This window comes from Gymnodraco acuticeps, unplaced genomic scaffold, assembly GCF_902827175.1.
Source record: "Gymnodraco acuticeps unplaced genomic scaffold, fGymAcu1.1, whole genome shotgun sequence".
In the NCBI taxonomy this organism is placed as follows: Eukaryota; Metazoa; Chordata; class Actinopteri; order Perciformes; family Bathydraconidae; genus Gymnodraco; species Gymnodraco acuticeps.
Genome location: NW_022989953.1, coordinates 15045 through 24522, shown reverse-complemented (window position 1 = coordinate 24522; position 9478 = coordinate 15045).

Sequence of the window (9478 nt, the reverse complement as noted above, 5' to 3'; positions counted from 1 at the left end):
CTTTTATATATTTCTATTAGATGTGACTCTTTGGCGTTTCTGTTATTACTAACTGCTGCTTTAGTTGTTCTGACTGCTAACATCCTGTTATTCCTCATTTTAAAGCCGATATTCCGTGGGGTTGGGGGGCTCGGATCCTTGTCACCTTTTTCATACCTGATGAGTTTGCATCCCTGTGTAAAGCAAATTCACAGAATATAAATCATTAGCTTTTTCAATAGCAAAAATTAACAATCCACAAACAGGAGGAGTACTGGGTGATTGGCAAGATGTACCTGGTTGAACAGACACCAAAGTGCAAAATACAGAATATCAACATTTAAAAAAAGACATTTTCATTCACTTAATTAAAACAGTTATAGTTTTGGATGCAGTTTCATACAGTTAAAAAATAAAGATTATAAGATTATACATTTCAGCAGGGGCACTCGTCAGTATAATAATACAAAATAAATACATTTCTGATTTTTAACATTTGATTTGGACATTTTTTTCCGTCATTTTATATATTTACAAATATTCAATATGTTTAATATGTTTTAGTTTAGAGACTTGTATAGTAGGTCAGACAGTATTACACATATTATTAAAGTTGGCTAGGCATGGGATGAATTCATGGCACAATTATCCTGGTGAAAATGATTGCAATTAACAATATAAATATACATACCAGTCGGGCTACAGGAATGAAATTGGAATCCATTGAGACGATTCGGAATTGGACTGTTAATAAAAAGCAGGAAAAAATAAATAAAAATAGCATTAATGTTTTCTCACAAACAGCAATAATAAAACACAAACAGCAATACATAACATCGGTAAGGGAAACAGAGAATCAATTAAATAAAACCCTACAGTAGCCAGTCGGAGGAGGGACATTGTTGGATAACTTGCATGGTACAAAGGCACTATTCTTAAAGGCCTAAATTAGATAAAGTTTGCTAAGTTTCTAGTGATAGTGGACTGTGTGAAGCTATTTTAAAAAGCATATTTCTGAAGTTTTCCTATTGCGTTGCACTGTAGACGGTGAAGTGCTAGTCAGCCACAGTCTAGGGTTTATGAGAAACAATGTTTAAAAAAGGCACTGCAACAATTAATATCTGCCTCTTTGTCAAGTTAGGGGAATTATTTAAAAAATAAAATCTAAATTAGATCAGCAGAATCTCTGAAGTAGTAAGGGACAAAAGGTCCAAAACACTGGATACTGTATATTGTTTAATGCTACTCTATAGAATGTCTTTAGTGATACCCCTGGTGCCTGGAAAACCCCTATATGTAATATTGGCTTTTCATGAAAAATCCCCAAACACAAGACAAAATAACCCTGATGACATCACTGAACTAGTCATTTTATTGAAGCTCCTGGAGCCAAAAGCCATGGGTAGGGTCTAATCATAGAGGATTTTATGGTAAAGATGACAAAGACCTTCTTTACCACTGACCTTTCAACACACAACCAATCAGATGAAAACTGAATGAAGATAGCAGGGGAGGTCACCATAGAAACGTTTCTTTAGGTGTTTTAATTCAACCCGATTGCGTGAAATGCCTTTTACTACCGAAGCACTTTTTGATTACATATGTATATTATTCATACCAGCATGTGCCAACGCTCTTCAAAACCAGCTAAACACTTTCTGCACATTTTCCGCTGCACTTTTCAAATATAAAAACTAAAATGTGCCCAAACACATCCAAATGAGGAAACATCTTCACCAACTTCACGAAACATGTACATCGTTTACTGAAGGCGCACCATAAATGAAACCCTGCAAACACAAAATGCTGCAAAAATAAAACGCTGCAAGTAAAAACGCTTTAAGTTGCTCAAAACACAACAGGGACACTAAAATGAATGCACTCTGGAGGGCATTCGGGAATAATTTTAGACAACTGTAACTGTTGTTGGAAACTTTCCTAAAATGTCCTTTTTATTGGATTATTCCAACAATGTGATCGCACGATTCCTTCCAATATTATTGCAAATCTGCTGAAAGCAATAGGGAACGTATCCAACCTAGTCATTTCAAATATACTGATGATGACACTTAATTATGGAACAGACTAACGTCAACAAGAGCTGCTTTAATCTCGTTGCAATGTTTCCAGAGAGAACAGCTGTGAGGTCCGTGCAGAAAGCAGAGCAGTGTGTATAATATATATCACTCAGTATAACAGGCCTATACTCTCTTTATTTGCTTTAGTTTAGCAGATATCTACAAACAAAGAGTCGATATTTTTCTAAGACCATTTAGTGCTTCACATAATAAAATACACAACGGCTGTAGCCTGATTATGCTTTAGGAGCTGTAGGTGTGTGTTGTACAGTGTGTAGGTGTGTGTGTGGTACAGTGTGTAGGTGTGTGTGTTGTACAGTGCGTAGATGCGGCGGACAGACGGGTCTCAGTTGGTTTGGTGTCCTCTGCTTACTTTTAATACTTGTAAATACAACTTTTGGCCCGTCATTTCAATTCCCCATTTCAGCCACCAGAGGGGGGGGGGGGGGGGTATATCCAGTCTCTGATTGTGTAACGTTATTATGAGAGTGCTCTCATTCTTGTTTGATTCTGAAATTGTATATATTTATATAAATATATGTGTGTGTGTGTCCGCATCTGTAGCCTGTTATTGTCTCATTATACCGCACTGTGAATGAATGAAAAGTAAATATATAAGTCTTCATGAACACATCTGTCCATTAGACAGAGGGCTGCTGTGCCTCCTGTCATCATTAATGGACGTCTCTTTAAAATGACCGCTCAGAGGAGAGGAGTTCTCATGTATCTAACCGCCTGCTGCTTCCCCTCCTCTCTCCTCGGTTCACCTCCTCAGTCCTCCGCTCGCATCTCCTGTGGGCGGGACTAAGTATCGAGGAGGGGAGTCGAGGAGGGGACATTTAAGAATTGAGAAACCTCTATGCACTCTTCTTCCAGCTGTGCATCACTTTTTAGTGTCCTCGTTTTCATTTGAGCTTCTTGCAGCGTTTTTTTATTTGCAGCGTTTTCAGTTTGTAGAGTTTTGTTTATGCGGGTACTTTAGTCAGTCATTTGCATAATTTTTTTAAGTGCAGTGTTTTTCTCCTAATTTTAGTGTTTTTGGCTTTGTGGTAGATAATAGTAGTATCATATTAGGACACCTGTCTCGTCTTTCTATAGCAAATATACCAAGGTTTTACTGCGTTTAATTGGTGATTTGTTTGTGATATTTTTTGCATTAAACCACCAAGAACTCAACCACCATCTTTCTGTGTGCTGAATTTATCCAAAATTGTGCAAATGCAGCTGAATCGGTAAGCATTGCAGAGGGGAGAATGTGGGCAGTATGAACAGTACGACTGCAGCAGAGCAGTCATTTTACCACACAGCAGGAAACCCTAAAACTGAAGTACCACAACATGTGATACTAACCTTTCTGTCCAGGTTTGTAGATGGGTTTATCAGTCTGGATGATGTGGATGAAAGCAGGACGCTCAATCAGGATTTTGGTTTTCTTGCTCATCGAGACACCCTCACCCGTAATAGTGACATTAATGGATGCCACAGTTCTGTGATGCACTGTGGGGACCTGTACAAGAAAAAAACATACATCTTTCAGAGAGGGTATGTGACATGGCCCATATTATGCTTTTTGGGGTTTTGTCTTTCCGGTAGTGTGTTGCATACGTTTTTGTGCATTAAAATGCCTCCTTTGGACTCCTTTATTTACTTCTGCGACAAAGTGACATCACTTTGTAACACGTGTGCTTCTATTTGCTAGCGCTAATCTGTAAGCGGTTGACCTATCACAATGAAGCCAGCCAGTTTACCAATCAGAGCAAACTGAAAATGAGCATAATCTGTTCGCTTTAAAGCTGAGGACATGTTACTTGATTTTCAGGTTCATATTTGTATTTTGTGCCTCTACTGTGACATGTTTACATGCTCCTGTTAAGCCCCAAAGACCCCTTCGGCGGGTCTTTTTTTTTCACGACACTGTCTCAGGGCATCTTAATATTTAAAAACCTATTATTGTGTTATACCAGATTAACGGGAAGAATCTCAGCTAACTGACGATACAAACCATGTTTACCAAAACAAAACACAAGTGTCATAAGAAGCATCTAAATGACCCCTGAGCGGAAAAATGACCCCTGAGCGGAAAAATGCTAACGCACTTTGGCACAGAACTCAAGATAAAGATACCCTTATTACTTATCGTAACTTTACATACAAGATATCCGATTAAATCTGAGACTCCGCAGATGATATAGGTATAGTATCATCACTGAGCGATCAGAACTCGCGACAGGGGAAGCAAACACAGACATCACAACACGTAGCATTACGGAGGAAAAACGGGACATCGTCTCACCTTAGCTGTTATTCTGATCAAAAGTCATGTTCAATGGCATTAAAACGAGAAAAAACGCGGATGAGGGTTGATCCTTAATTGAATGTGTCCGTCACTTTGAAAAAAATATTTATAATCCATAATTCAATTTTTATGTAAAAATCGGAGTGTAAAAGTTAGCTGCTAATGGTAGCCACCAGAGTTATCGCATCTTCCGGTTTTGGCTATGCGTCACTCTCACTCCTTATTTGGTAATGTGTGTGTATATGTGGGAGTACCCTTCAATTCCATTGGCTCTAGCGGTTAAAAGGAGATGTCAATCATCAAAATCGACCAAGGGGGGCCAGAGATATGGAAAATCCACCCAAATGACCCCAGAAGTGTTTTTTTTTGCTAAATCTCTCTAAAAGGGTCAAATTCCACTTGTTTTGCATCAATCTTGATACAGGGTACTTATTATATGTTGTAGTTTGGATTCCTAAAGCTTTTCGTCTACCATCCCATCATTCAAGGGTGGTTTTCACTATAAGTCATTTTTCTTTTTTGGACGGACACAATAATTTAAATTGTTTTACTGTGTTCAATCTGAATTTACTTTAAAATAAAAACATCTATATTGATTCTGACACTTCTACATCCAACTCACAGATGTAACCTTGCTTTGAGAAAAAGGATTATTAATTTAACTCTTTTGGAAGGGAAGATATGGTCATTTGTTCTGGGAATGTCATTTTCGAGCCGGAGACCTGAAAAACAGGCTCGGGGCTTAAAAAGGGCCTTTATTTTTCCCCATAGTGCCTGTGCTGCAGCACCTCTTTTCAACCTTCGTCTGAAACCAGAGCCCAGTCTGCTCTGATTGGTTAGCTGGCTAGCTCTGTTGTGATTGTTCAACCTTTTAGAGATGACGAAAATGTCCCTCCCCTTAGCCTATCATGTACAATGTATTGTGTTGGAGCGCTGGGTGGGAGAGAAACTCCCTCTGGAGGGAACTTTGTGATTGTACCCTTTGCAGACCATTTACATGTACAAAAACCTATTTAACACTACAAGAAAGGGAAAACTCCAAAAAGCAAAACAGGGGACCATGTAAGGTAAGCACTGGGGTATTTTCAATGTAGATTGTACCTATAATTGTATACAAGAACAGTTTGGAGAAATAAAAGAACAGACCTCTACCATGACATGGTTAATCAGGAAATGTCGTCATGTGTTTTTACTTGCTAATGGAACTGCGATTATATAACAGGGACTACTTCCAAAATGTGGGTGCTAGGCCTCAGTCATGGAGCCAGCTGTCTGATTAGGGGCGAGAGGAACGTGCCTTGAAAGCTCATGAATGCATCTAACCACTAACAACAACTTCCCTCCCCTCCCGATCTTCCATACTCTACTTTGGAAAATGACTAAGAGCAGTTATACATTGTATTTGTTTTGACTGACATTTGAGACGACACTTTGCAAATTGCGGTGTACACATGCTGACTCAGACCTGGAAGTTTAAGCAGCGATAGAAGTCCTTGTCAACAGCCTGCTCGAGTATGGTGGTTTTGCCGGGGCCCATCTCGAGGGTGATGGTCAATTTGACGGGCATCGTTGGGCCGTCGATGTGAGCACACAGGGTCTCCTGTTGCCCTCCTCTCACCTGGGAGCTCACAGTCACTGCAAAAATACTGCAGCCAGAAAGAGGACATTATATTAGTTAAAAAAAGGACATGGTGTGCTTCACATCAGAACAGAAAGCAGGGTTTTTAGTACTCATTCTTATGCGTTTGGTTATTGCAAAAATGCTCCTATATCAACTATTGGAGTCATGGATTTGTTCTAATACCCATTGAGGCTGAGCAGAAGGAAATAATTAGCCGTTATTGACATCACCTGTTACATAAATTAAAGCCATGAAGTGGAGCTGAACACTTAAAAACCCTATGCTGTGTATTCATTGTCGTACATCTGTGATTAAACGTGCCATTTTAGCTGTTTAAGTGCGTTCCCATGCAAAATGATGGTAAAAATGCACCACGAGTTCCCGAAAGGTGCACTCATTCCGGTTAAAAAGTTGACTGTGGAACGCTAATCACACTCTACGATCGCCATCTTGGCTACGTAACAGTAGTGGTGTTTCCAGGCCCAATTGCGACAGCTCAAGTCAACACGGCACTATTTAAATTAATGTTATACATGTGACTGTTTTTCTATATTTGATACACTTTCCACTCTACTGGTGATAAAAGCAGCCACTGTTCATTTTATTGGGTAAATTGAGAAGTCTGTAATGATTTGCTACCACGAAAGATGAAGTCGCTAGCTAACTAGCTAGCTGAGGGTCTATCATTACTTAAGGCATAGCAGCCATAAGCGATTCGAGACAACACTACACAGTCCCATGCTGTGCAGGTGTTCACCAAACACAACATGAAAGTGCACTAAGAGAGCATCACAGCAACATTGTACCCTACCCCATCAGCACCAAGTGGCACGCTCCCTTCAGATAGACCTATATTTAACAGGTTAAGATTCCATTTTAATGAAGTATTCACAAGCTCTAAGTAGAGTTTTGCTGATACTGTCAGAAATGGCAGAGGCTATGAACATTTTTTTTTTTGGTGTGAAATAAGTTAACATATCTCGACTGTTTTCCATTTATTATAAAGTACAGTAACAGATTGACAGGAAAGCTAAGTGGTGCATGTCAGCAACTGACATCGATCAAAGAACTAGTTTGGGTTTTATATTGTAATTTTAGTCTCAAAACGTTTTTATTTTATACATTTTGCTTTTGTCATTTCATGCATTATCTACCCTCTAGCTAGCTTACTAAATTGATAGCCTCGTTAACTTCTACATTCTGACAGTAGCATTAATATTGCAGTTGTCGAGGATTTTTTTTTCTCCCAACTACTACTGCCATGCATTTTGTGTGTGAATTTAGCCAGAAAGATCGAGCCAGAAGCTTTGAATACTGGCAGACTTAACTTATGGCATTTTGTACTTAAGGATGTTTACCTTTAGAACTATACCCTGCAATAAAAAACGACAGTTGTTGTTTTGCTCCTAGGACTTATTCGTACTAGCTTTCCATAAAGTCCTTATCGAACTGGAAAAATGCCAGCCAAGAATGCGGCTTCTGCAGTTCAGAATCTGTTGCAAAATCCTCTGAACCTGGTCTATTTGGATGCATTTAAAAGTGATTCTAAAATAATAACATGCTTTGAATGTGTTTAGATTTTTTGTTGGTCTTTAATTTTCTCTTTGATTTTATGTTAAATTCTTATATTGTCTTTTTGGTTGCAACCTTGTCATTTGTGCTGCTAACTGTACTGGAGAGGAGTCTTTTGAAATTGATTTTTAAATCTCAATAAGTCTTTAATATATTTGATATAATAAAATCAGTTTTTTCCTCAAAAATGTTTCCTAGGTAAAAATGCGAAAAAGAGCAGTGTTTTAAAGTATGTCAGTGGATTTAGCAGTATATCGTAATATTTGTTTACACTACACTGCATGAGTTAAAATATAACATAATCAGTGGCAATTTAAGTAGATTTTGATTAGAATCTGTACTGGACCTTTAGTTGTAATTCTGGTATTGAGTTCCTCTTTCACCACTGAAAAATACATATGCAAATTGGTGTTTGAAATGTTGTATTATTGTAAATTGCATGAAATGACACGCCTAAACAACACTGCTGAATATGCTGTGTTTGAGGCTTGTTGGCATACAGGGGCCTGCACTGCTGCCAATGATAAATAAGGACACATTTTATTGAGTTTTGGGTGGTAATGCTGAGAATATTGATGCCATCTCAGCCTGAGCAAAAGTTGCATGATGAGGAAAAGTCTTATGACTGATACTAAACTATGAAAGGCATGCGAGTCAAGATGAGCACAGAGCAGGTAACAAAGAAGGCTGTGAAACAAGGGTCAGAACTCGATCAATATGCAGAGTGTGTCCGTGGAAATAAGAGCTAGTATCTTGATTTAGGAAAAAAACAAAAATGTGGCTTTAAGGCTAAAACAGCACAAAGTGTTTCCTTTAAACTGATGGTCACCACTTGATTTAGTAGAATAACCAAATAATACTTTATCATTGTTCAGTAACTTAGCAGATATGGCCAGCCAGAGGTGGAAAAAGTACTCACATCTTGTAATTAAAAGTAAAAGAACCAGTGTCGGATTACTCTCTGTTACAAGCATGGGCGTAATTTCCACTGGGGAGAGGGGGGACTTGTCCCCTCCACTTTTCAAAATCCCGTTTGTGTCCCCCCCGCAAGCGGTCATCGTCACGGAGTATGGGGGTTATTCCCTATCTTTATTCAAGAGTGTGGTCTTTAAATTTGAGAGCATACTTTATTGATTTATTTCCCTCAAACCCTGTCCTCGCACTCAAATAGTGCCTGCTTGCGCTTAGATTTGCTCTGCTTCTGCTCTAACTGTACGCTTGCACTCAGATATATTGCTGCTTACAGATTTCCTGTGTTCCAGCTTAAAACCTTCTCCTCGCACTCAGGCTGTTATATCTCTCACAGGCTCCGCCCTCTACTGGACTTAAATCGTGTACTGCATTTCTACTCCACTACATGTATTTATCTTAGATTACTCTGCATATTTAGATTAATGATACATTCACAATCTACCCTGCAGCGTACAAAGTAATTACAATTTGTTCAACCTTTACCAGCTTTGATAACACTTGAATGCAGCAATACTCATCAAAACATTGTATTATTCTAAAATGGGCCAATCTGCATAATGAGTACTTGTACTTTTGATACTTTAAGGCCAATACTCTTACTTGAGTAACATTTTGTTTGCAGGACTGTTACTTGTAACCAAGGGTGTAACTTTGGTTTGAGAAGTGGGGGGGAACACAAAACCGGGTTCTTCCGCAATGAAACATTGTTCTCGATTTAATTCCATTCCCTGCCTTTCTACAAATATATTAGGGACTATGGTGTTAACTAATCCAAGAAAAATGTGTAGTGTATATAATGAGTGCGCAAACTTGTATCATGTGAGCCTGTTTTATTTGTGATGACCTCACATCCTCTAGGGCAGTGGTTCCCAGCAAGGACACCTGGCCTCCTATTGGTTGAGGGATTTTGACAGGGTTGTTGCACAAAAGTTCCGAGCGCACACAGAAGAAATCTGAGAG